Source organism: Zonotrichia leucophrys, chromosome 11 (assembly GCF_028769735.1).
Source record: "Zonotrichia leucophrys gambelii isolate GWCS_2022_RI chromosome 11, RI_Zleu_2.0, whole genome shotgun sequence".
Taxonomy (NCBI): Eukaryota; Metazoa; Chordata; class Aves; order Passeriformes; family Passerellidae; genus Zonotrichia; species Zonotrichia leucophrys.
In genome coordinates this window covers 18,452,934-18,464,054 of record NC_088181.1, presented here as the reverse complement: position 1 = coordinate 18,464,054, position 11,121 = coordinate 18,452,934, and the positions used below count along the sequence as shown (strand labels likewise).

Genomic DNA, 11,121 nt, shown 5'->3' with positions numbered 1-11,121 from the left:
CCACATCAAAGAAATCATGCAGTTAGATGAGAGGAAGAGACCATACAACAGCCAATATGAAGCCAGGGAGCCAGCAGAAGAGGAGAGAGAATGAGTTGCTGCAAGAGAAAAAAACAGAAACAAACTAACCAGAGAACATACAACATCATCTTCTGTGTCTTAGAAGCCTCGGCTAGACCAAATTCCTGCAGCAAATCTTGATGAAGATGATGAAGTGATGAAAATTATGAATATGAGGATGATGATGACACTGCAGCTCTTCTGGCTGAACTGGAAAAAATCAAGAAAGAATAAGCTGAAGAACATGCTCAAAAGGAACAAGCACAAAAGGCCAAAGAAGAAAGAATTTGGATGGAGAACATCCTGGCTGGTAACACTGCTGAACCTTACTGGGCCAGCACAGACTCAGGCAAACTTCAAAGTTAAAAGGAGGAGGGAAGATGATGATGTTGTCTTCAAGAACTGTGCCAAGGGGATAGACAAGACAAAAAAGGACAAAAGATTCGTCAATGATACTCTGAGATCAGAGTTTCACAAAAAGGTTATGGAAAAGTATATCAAGTAGTACAGTTTTATGTGCCATAGTGTGCAAGGACTTGGTAGATCATGGCCGTTCCCTCACTTTCCCTCAGAATTTAAGGCTGAATGTTTGGTCATGGATTCTCAAATGCTTTTCCAAGATCAGCAAAAGCTTCATAATTAATAAGTGCTATGTATCTGGAGTTTTTATTCCTGCATATTGTTTCCTTTACAGTTTTAATTAAACCAGTTTGTGTCTTATGAAAAAAAGCACAAAAAAAAAAAAGGAGCGGAGCTGCAGCGGCCAAGCCACGTGCTGGGGCAGGGTGGGGAGAGGCCTGCTGCACCACCCCATTGCTACAACAGGTCTCTTAGATGAACAGCAATTAAATACAGATCAGCCAGTCCCAAGTGATGGGCAGGTGCTGCCCCAAAGAGGGGAAGGGGGGCTGAGCCGCCCTGTGCTACCGCTGGCACCAGGGAAGGGAAAACTCCATAGCTCCATTCTGCACCGCTGCACCTCTGCTCCCCCCCAAAACATTTGCAGTTGAAAAAGAGGAGGGGAAAAGGCAATAAAAACAAACCCTAAAAACTGCTCACCCTAACGGGAAAAATACCAAAATACAAACGTAGAGAACACTGGAAAGGCACAAAGCACCTGTGGTTCTCCTTTTCTGCTTTGGAGTCTGCGAGTTCCATGGGGGACTGAGTGGCCCAGCCCAAGGGTAGCCGCTGAGTCTGGAAAGGAGCTTTGCTACAAAAATACTGTCTGGCCTCTGCTGGTCCTGCAGTTTGCAGTTCTGCTGGAGGACGAGACCTGCGCAGATGGTTGCCGTGCTATCCCCCACAGTCACCCCAGGTCCCCAGAGAGCGGCAGCTGGCTGCCCTGTGCCGCCTGTCCGTCCCATCTCGGGGGTAACTTAATCACACCAGAGGTAATTTTGCAAGAGCACACAACCCAGTTCTGGTTCCAGGCTCCTGGTTCTTTGTTTCTCCGTGAGATTTGAATCCTGCTGCCCCTACTGCCGTGTCTGGCCCTGGGATAGAAGGGAGAATGACTGACACAGGGGCCGTGCCCTCTGGAGCATCCACACAGGCACTGTCCTGGGACCAGTGTGGGCTCAGGCTCCGCTAAATACATTAGCCAAATCAGGAACCAGCCCCTGGACCACACAACACAGTAACAAAGGTATCTGCACATACTTATCCTACCTTCTCTCTCCTTTTCCCAACATATTTTGCCTCTTTTAACTCACAGTTTGGCTTTCATTCACTGACATGCATGTTTCTGTGTGACCGTGTTCACAGGGGTCTTGGGATGAGGGAAGAGATGAGGAACTGACTCCATGTTTCAGAAGGCTTCATTTATTATTTTTCGATATATATTCTATTAAAACTATACAAAAAGAATAGAAGAAAGGCTTTAATCAGAAGGCTAGCTAAGAATAGAAAAGGAATAATAACAAAGGCTTGTGTCTCGGACAGAAAGTCCAAGCCAGTTCACTGTGATTGGCCATTAATTAGAAACAACCACATGAGCCCAATCACAGATGCACCTGTTGCATTCCACAGCAGCAGATAATCATTGTTTACATTTTTTTCCTGAGGCCTCTCAGCTTCTCAGGAGGAAAAATCCTAAGGAAAAGATTTTTCATAAAAGATGTCAGCGACATTTCTGCACGGTTGCTGCTCCCATGTGCCATTTCCACGTCATGGTTCTGTTATAGATGAGTAATGAGATGACTGGCCCTCACAATTAAGGGGTGAACATTAGGTGTATGTTAAGAGAAGTTTTGTAGATGTATAGGTATGTTACTGTAATATGTCCTCCCTCCTGCATCATTATCACAGGGTGGCCTTGGTACTCAGGGCATTTGGGAGGGTTGGCCTGGTACTGTAGTAACACCTGACCTCCAACCAAGACGTAAGGAAATGATCTCCACCTCTGTATGGCACGGCAGGAGTCAACTGACAAGACTTTAGGAGGAGCTAGAAGTATAAAAGGCAGAGCATCCATCTTGAAGATGAGGATGTGTCTGGTAATCACAGGGGCTCCCAGCACTGTAATTTTTCCTTATTTAGTCCTTTGTCATAGTTTTTGTTAGAGCTTATAAAATGTTAAAAAGTGATCAGTCATTTCTCACAGGTCCATTCTGAGACTTGTTTCCCCACACCTTAGCAGATGTACTTTCTCTTTCTTGTCTGTTCACTCACACTGTTCTTGAGGCTGTTGTCCCCATGACTCGCTAGGCCCCTCTCTCCTGGGCAGCTCTCAGGCTGCCTCATCTTCCGTGGCTCTTTCAGCAGCATATCCTCTGTGGTTCAGGACAGTGTTTGCATGCTGTGATTTGCAGTTTTGTTCTCCCCAGGTGTGCTCTTTCCCCAGCAGTTGTGTTTGTTTCTGTGCATCCCACACTGTCTGTGGCCCCGTGCACTCGCTGCCCAGGTTCTGCTCCAAGGCTGCCTCTTGTCTTTGCTTTTCTGTGTCTGACCGTAGCTGTTCTTTGCATCCTGAGGCTGACTGCAGTCGTAGCCTTTTGCTACTCTGTAAATTCGCTGCTTGGATCTCGGTTCATGCTGGTCCTGCAGCCAGCAATGCTGCTGTAGTTGTGTTCCTGTGCTGTGTCTGCTCTCTCTGCAGTCACAGGCTGTGCTCGACCGTGCTCATGGCTGGCTGCAGTCTTCCTTTTCCATTTTGTATATTCCATCTCTAAATCCCATCTAACTGCCCAGTCCTGTGGTCAGCTTGCCTCGTTTCACCTTCTTCTTTCACGACAGGCTGCTCTTCTCACATCGATCACGTCTTCGAGGTCACCATGTGTTGGAATAAATCAGCTGAGACTCCATTTTCTACATGCAGAAAGCCAATTCTTTATTCACAAAGCTCCTATTTGTAGGAAATACCAGAAGGGACTGTATTAAACCTAAGTGGTCAGCAATACAGTGAAACTCAGTTCATTGGTCAGTAAGGGCTGTTGTAAATATCTATCAAATTTTCTCTCTCTAGGTATGTTAGCATTTTTCCTTTGTGGGTTCTCATGTGACAAATCTTATTGTTTACACAGGTACATTTATTTTTCACCCTCAGAACAGATTGTTGTGTTAAAGGAACTTCTCACTCACAAAATAGCTTCACATGGGAACTTGCAAATTACTTGTTAGCGATGCTTAGAAGAAATGCCAGGCCAGTTTTGTCAATTTTAGCAGAGTGAGGCCTGATTTCATAAGGCATTTATTTTATAATTCTTCTACCTGTCTACGACAAACTGGCAGCAAAATGAAAACATGTCCCACCCACTTATGTCTTTCTGTACATGTTCTTCCTTTCTTTTCCCTTTAGTTGCCCCACGTGAGGGGCTGGGTGTGGATCTTGCCCTCGCTGGAGACCAAAATTTGGCTGCATTTAAATGGTGCAGACACAGCCCTGTGGGGATTGGGAGAAAAGAAGGGGAATTTTTTGCTGGAAAAGGATTAATGCTGCTGTGAAGATATCTATTTACAGAGTCCACCCACCCTCAAGGGGCTCTGAACATGGCATTGGATTTGGGAATTGCAAAGTGCTTTTTGGGAGGCCTTGAAATGGGCACCAGAGAGAGGGAAACCAGGCATTGTTATGTGGGATTGCGCATGGTTTTAGAAGCTTACACAAGGCACAGGAAAAGTACACCTTTGTGTTTGACATTCAATTTTTCAAGTTTTATTACATAAAGACTCCTAAGCCCCATTAATTCACAGAGAAATCCTCACTGAAGTGATCAGTTTATGAAAATTGTCTTCCTGCCATTGAGTGGAATTAATTGCTAATGAAAAAAAAAGTGTATCAAGACACGAGACAAGCTACTATATGAAAAATGTATTTTTGCTGTATTTGCTAAGTCAAGAAAAATTCAAGTGATTTGACCTTACTTACTCCTTAGGTATATATATATAGCCCCACAAGCATCACTTATATTTTAAAATGCTTTATTAAAAAATAAGCAATTAGTTGAGCTGAAAATCCACCTTTTTTTTTTTTTTTGATAGAGCTCTAGGCAGTTAGGTGAAAAACAGGATTACTTGTGAGAAAAATCAGAATCCTAGAACAGCTGTAGCTAGAGATGGAATTAAACAAAATGTCTTAATACTGAAACGCGGCATTAAGAGGCTGGGGATAAATGCAGACAGTTGATGAGAAGGTTTGTATTCAAATTGCCTTGGGTCATGCCTTGCCTTTGAAGATGAGTCCATTGGAACATTGAAGGTGATGGACACAGAAAAGCTCTGCTCTCTGCAGTTCAGGTCGGTGCTGCAGGCTCTGATCAGGGGCTGCTGCCCCTGACTCTGGGGCTCTGATGTGGCCAAAGAGGGCAGGGGTTCCCTGGGGCTCTGCTGCCATTTTTCAGCTGTAGGGAGTTTCTCTTTCTGTAGAATGTAGAAGAACAAAGCAGATTTAATTAATTCAGATAGGAACATGATGATGTTGGGATGGGTAGAGTGCAAGAAGAGGGGTTTGGGCTCTTGTTTGGCAAAGGTGAGGGTGCAAGGGCAGAGAAAGGTGCTGGGGGTTTGTGTGGAGGGAGCAGTTCCCAGTTTGGGAAGGCGGGATAAGGGATAACAAACTCCAAACTGAGCAAGCACAAACTGTGCTGTCAGAAGAGAGGACTCTCATTCTTTTTTGGCTCCCCACTGTTATCAATGAGTAATGAGGTGGCTGACTCTCACAATTCAGGGGTGAACATTATAGGTATGTTAACAGAAGTTCTGTAGATGTGTAGTTGTGTTGCTGCAATGTGTTCTCCCCCTTGCATGGTTATCATGGGATGGCCTTGGGCACACAGAGGCATTTGGGGAGGGTTGGCTTGTTGACCTCAAATCAAGGTGTAGGAAAGTGATCTGCAACCCTGGGCAGCAAGGAAGGAGTCACTGACAAGACTTTAGGAGGAGCCAGAGGTATAAAAGGTGGGGCATCTGATGCCTCAGGTTTTAGCTTTTATATTTTTCAGATTCTGTTCTGCATTAGTGTTAGTCTAGGTTGCACATTAGGGGATGGTGAGCTCTGTGCACAGAGCAGGGACACAAAACAATTCCTGCTCCATCTGGGCACCAAGGACAGCCAGTCCAGACCTCAGGCCCAAGAGCACAAACAATGTGGAATGAAGAGAGAAATACAAGAAGGATGGGACTGCATGGGCTAAAGCTGTAATTGGACAATTAACTCCAATATGCAAATGGGTCAAATCTTATAAAGTGAGAGACCTGTGACCAGTTGTCCATTTGTGTGGCCATTTTGGGTTGTGCTGCCCAAGGTGGAGCCACTGAGGCCTCTTAATAAATCCCTATTTTGTTCTTTAGCTCTCTCTGGTCTCTGTTCCAGGTCAGCCTTCACAAGGCATCACATCCATTTTGTAGATGAGGACCTGGTGGTTTATTCCATGCTCTCAGCGCGGTCATTTTTCCTTATTCAGTCCTTTTGTTGTATGTTTGTTAAGGTCTAATAAACCTTTGAAATTTTAAAAGTGAGCATTGTTTCTCACACCATTGCCTGATGTCATGGCTGGGAAATGTGTTTCTCTTGATGCCCCCCACTCATTCTGAGTTATTCCTTCCTTTGACTGCTTCTGAGGAAATATCTGGTGGAGTTCCATTTTCTCAGACTCATTGGGAGGGTAAATGTTGCAGCTTTTTGATACTTAGCAAGGGAAGTTTCTCCAAATAAATGAAATATGTGAAAAAAATACTTATTTAATATTGAATGAAGCTCCTCCAAGCTGAATCTGAAAATGGCAGAAAAAAGGCATTTGTGCTCTCCAGAGAAGAGGGCAAGTGATATGGATCAGCAGAAAAAAAAATCTTTAGAAATGAGTTTATTGGAAAGAATAAGATCAGCTGCTGTAATGTTGGAGCTCAGGCTGTTCCCATTGCAGCAAAGCATTCTTGAAAGGGCTGGAGCTGCTTGCCTAGCAGAGCTCCATACAGCAGGATGTCTGTAATTCAGCCTCCACCAGCATTTCTGGGACTCACCCATCTCCATGGCCCTATAACTCAGCTTTCAGATCTTCATTTGGTGCTTGCAATGTGCTGTGCTGTGATTTAGCATTTGCCCAAACATCATGATGTGAAACGGTGCTCTCCTAACGGTGAAGCCTTATTCAGATCAGAGCTGTGTAGGGTTATATATTTATATAGTTATATATTTTTATATATAAATATATAACTATATAAATATATTTATATATTAATATATTTATATATTTATTCCAGAGGCCTGTGGCCATGTGGGCTCCTTGCAGACTGTCCTTGCACCTGAACACCAGTAGCCAACACATCTTTGAGTTCACTAAGAGACTTATTCCTGCAGGATGAAGTATTTGTGCTGTGCTCAGAGGAGGACAGCAAAATCACAGAAGGCCTCTGAACCTGGTGATTGAGAACATCAGAGGTGGGTAGAAATTTAAAAAAACACAGTCTTAGTTATACAAGAAAATCAGGTGAGTGTTGGTTATTTATTGTGGTTAGAAAAAGGCTGATTTGGGCAGATGCACCAAAGCTCTGATGTGAGCACTACAAATGGCTGAGATAAACATGATTCCTAAAGGCAGAACCACAGGAGTGAAAAAGCACTGAAACTTGAATCCCTTGACTAAAAGTAAATATTTTTCCATCCCATACAGAGCCACATGAGGTGTGTTGTTCATATGTTCAGCATCTCATAAAAATAACGCTTTATTTCCCACCAGTGTTTTCTGCTGTAAATTCTCTTTGTGGCTGTGCCATGAATTATAAATGCCCAAGACAGTAATTTTAACTTGCAGATGTGTGTTTGACTGCCTTGTTTTGTGTTACCCCTCACTTTGGCCACAGGGACCTGTGAGGTGCAGGTTCCCCCCCTGTGCTGTGCTGCAGGTTTGGATTGAAGGACCAAGATGGGTTTTGATTGAATTAGGTCCAGGTGTATTGTAACTGTCTATAAAAGCAATGGGTTTCCTAATAATGATATATAATAAAGAGATTGATCAGCCTTCTGTGAATCATGGAGTCAGTGCTGATTATTACCTGGCCCGGGGCCTGCTGTAACAAGGGTGCACAAAAATCCAGAAGTGGTGATGAAATCCAAGTTGTTCTGATTAGGGTTAATGCTTAATCACCTATTTATGGGAAGGAATTAATTGTGGAGATGGTTTTACCAGGATGGAAGAGAGTCACTGATTTTTCCAGCTAACTCAAAGCTCTTCCAGTGAAGGAAGAAGAGGGGCTGGCTGTTCTTTCATGGCCCTTCAGGGAGGGTTTAATGCTTTGCACTTCTCCAAGTGATTTCCCTGCCTGCCTTGAGCAGCAGTTTTGCCAGGTCCAGGCAGGCCCTGAGGGGCAGATCTGAGGTTCTCCAAGGTGGGATTTCTCAGGGCATTTCTGACTGCCCAGTGTTTGTCCCTTGGCTTTCCAGGTGTATTCCTCGGTGCCAGCTCTTTCCCACAGTTGAGTTTCATGTGGATCCCTGCCAGCCTGGCTTCTGCCGGTGCTGGCACTGGCTGTGGAGCTCTAGCAGGACTGGCCATGGCCATCTGAGCCTTGTCCTGGCTGCACTGGCCACAAAGGCTGTGGTTTTGCTGTGGTTTTGCTGCTCTGGGTCCTCACCTGGCTGCAATTGCAGAGCTCAGGTCATTCCCAGGCTCAGAAATCCACGGAGAGCAGGGCCCTGCTTGTGTCTGCAAGGGGAAAAGGCTGCAGGAGTGGGAGCCCACCCAGCCCCAGGGCTGGAGCAGCCAGCAGAGACATCTGGGCAGTGTCCCTGTGGATGCTCTTGCCCAGCTGGGTGACACAGATGAGAGCTTCTTGTCCTGCCCAGCGGTGTCACACACTCACATCATCCATCATTATCCATCCTCCCTCCTGCTCCAGCAGGATTCCTCAGCCAGCAAGGCTGTGCTCCAAGGCATGGCAAAGCCCAGCTGCAGGGAGTGTGTGCAGAGAACCTGCCCTTGCTGCCAGCCAGGCAGGACGTGCTGGAGGTGTCACCTGTGCTGTCCCTGGGCCAGGACAGCAGCTCTGGGGGGACCCTCACTGCTCTGGAGAGGGGAGCTGGCAGGGTGGGAGCTGGTCAGGGTGGTGGTCACCAGGCCCTGGACACTCTCTGGGGGCAGGATGGGACCTGTGGGGCAGCAGAGGTGTGGGCTGAGCAGGCTGAGGTGGCTCAGCTGCTGTGAGCAATGGGGCAGCTGTGTCCCTCCAGGCTGGCTCTGCTCACAGGGAATTTGCTGCTTGTGTACAGCAGAACTCTTTGGGTCAGAGGGAGAAATAACATTTTAAATTCACCTGCTGCTGTTTCTCTTTTCTCCTCCCTTTGCATCCTGCTTGCTGTCCAGGGCTGTTTGGGACACGTTGTCAGTGTGCACAAACACTTAATTTGTCACCTTTGTCCTTACCTCAGCCCAGTGAAATGTCACAAACAGATCCTAAGCTGACCTGGGTGTTTGCTGTTGTTCTTTGTGGCTGACCAGATGATCTGCAGGTGATGTGGATCCCAAAGGCAGAGCCAGCCTCTCCCACTGTGCTCCCTCTTGGCAGAGCTGCTGGATCTGCAGGAATCCGTGCAGAGGGGCAGGAGAGAGGATGGAGGCCTGATTGACTTGCTGAACTGGATCCACTTGCAAGAATCTTTGATTTGCACGTAGTTATTATTCTGTAATTGTGTGACAGGATTTCTGTGAATACTTCCAGCTTTTAGGGGATCACTGAAAGGTTCCTGGTACATTTTTGGTACTGGTTTGTTTCTGTGGCTACTTGGGAAGGTTTTGCTGCATGGTTATAACATAGAAATTATTGGAATATGAATCCCAATATAACCAGTTAGATGGTGCCTGGGCCAGTTCTGACCCTCGCTGCTGGGCCAAAGGCAGCACTGTGGTGTTTTACCCCAGAGATACCTTGGCGTGAGAGTGCAGCGCTCGCAAGTCCAGGCTTGTCAGGACTCCGTTTACCTCAGGAGAGAGAGCTTCTGGCGATGGTGGAGAGAAAGGGAGTGGATTCTGCTAGAAGGTTGCCAGATGTTTATTCCATGGGTACAGAGATGTCTGCACCGGGCCACTGCTGCTAACAGAATGGGGCCGCATGGTCTCATTAACCTTATAAGCTCGGGGACAGGGGAAGGGGAGGGGACAGGTGAGTTACCAACCAGGTGAAGGGGGCAGGGTCTCAAGGGAGGATGACACTTAGACAGGCCAATGACCTCTGGGCATAGGGGCATCTTTGAATCTGACTAATCACACGACGCCTTGCTGGAATACTCAGCAAGGGGGAGAGGGGGAAGGGAGAGGGTAAACAGGACATTGCAACACACCGCAACAAGACTTAACATATACATCAACCCCAGGCTATCTAACTCCCTGCTCCGAGTTCCAGCCACATGTTTCTCAATTACTCTGAGCTGTTTGCTTAATGCCACCATGTAAGTGGACATTCTGGACATTCCCCTTGTATTCTATATGGTCTTCTATAAGGCATTCCAAAAGGATTCAGCATTCCTTTAGCTCAAAAGGTTTAGTTTGAATTTGCAATAGTGCTAGTGGAAGAGCTTCTTGCCCCAGTCTTATGATTTGCTGCTTAATCAAATGATTCATTCTCTACCCCTGGCCGCTTGATTGGGGGCGGTATGGGGTGTGAAGTTCTTAATCTATGCCCAGATGGCTTCTAATCTGTTGCACTATTTTGGAAATGAAAGGTGATTCTTTATCTGAGGATATTGTGGCTGGAACTCTGAAGCGTGGTATTATCTCTTGTGAAAATGATCTGGTCACCTCTTGAGCTTTGACAGTTCTGGTGGGGAATGTTTCTGGCCACCCTGAAAATGTATCTATTAATACCAGTAAATACTGATACCCCCCTTTCCTTGGGAGTTCTGAAAAGTTGATTTGCCACTGCTGTACAGGCCCATGGCCTCTCCCAGTCTGACCGAGTTTTGGCCCGGGGGGGTGTATTTTGAGGTTAGTCTGGAGGCAAGGATCACATTATCAGCTCACCTGAGTGATAGTGGCATATAAATTCCTGACAACGATACAACAATTCTTTCAATCAGATGTGTGTTCTAGAAAGCCTGTGGGAATTACTACTTCAAAGTCAACACTTCATTCCAATGCACTCTGTATCACTTGCAGCCTTGGTCATTTCGAGAAAGGAGCCACGCTCTATAAAAGGCATTAGGTAGTTAGGCCCTAGTGTGTTTTCTAGTGCCCTTCCTTCACTGGTAACCACGAAAATGGGAAGGGATTACTAGCTCTCTTTCAATGGTAGCCCACCCCTTGCAGTTGTACGTCTCTTTTGATTAGTATTATTGTATTATGGCTTACCTTCGAGGAAAATCTGTACCTCACCGTTTGCTGCTTTCTTTGCCTCTCCATCGCCAGCTCATTTCTTTCCTCCAATTTTAAGCTCACTCTCTGGTGTGCCTTAATATGCCTTTTCAGGTAGCTGAACTGCTTCCAGCAGCTGGATTGTCTCTTCTTTCCCTGTGAGGTCAGCAGTCCCCTCTCCTTCCAGATGGCTCCATGCACAACTCTGAATGCCTTTTGCTGTTTCTAAGGCATGGGTCCATGCATTTATCTCAGCATCCTGTGCAGAGGTACCTGTTGG

The 11,121-nt window shown here is 46.0% G+C and overlaps 1 pseudogene; it reads left to right on the top strand.

The window, feature by feature from the left end:
- The first annotated feature begins 16 nt into the window (after positions 1 to 16).
- On the top strand, positions 17 to 565 carry LOC135452650 (spliceosome-associated protein CWC15 homolog; annotated as a pseudogene).
- The last annotated feature ends 10,556 nt before the right edge of the window (positions 566 to 11,121 follow it).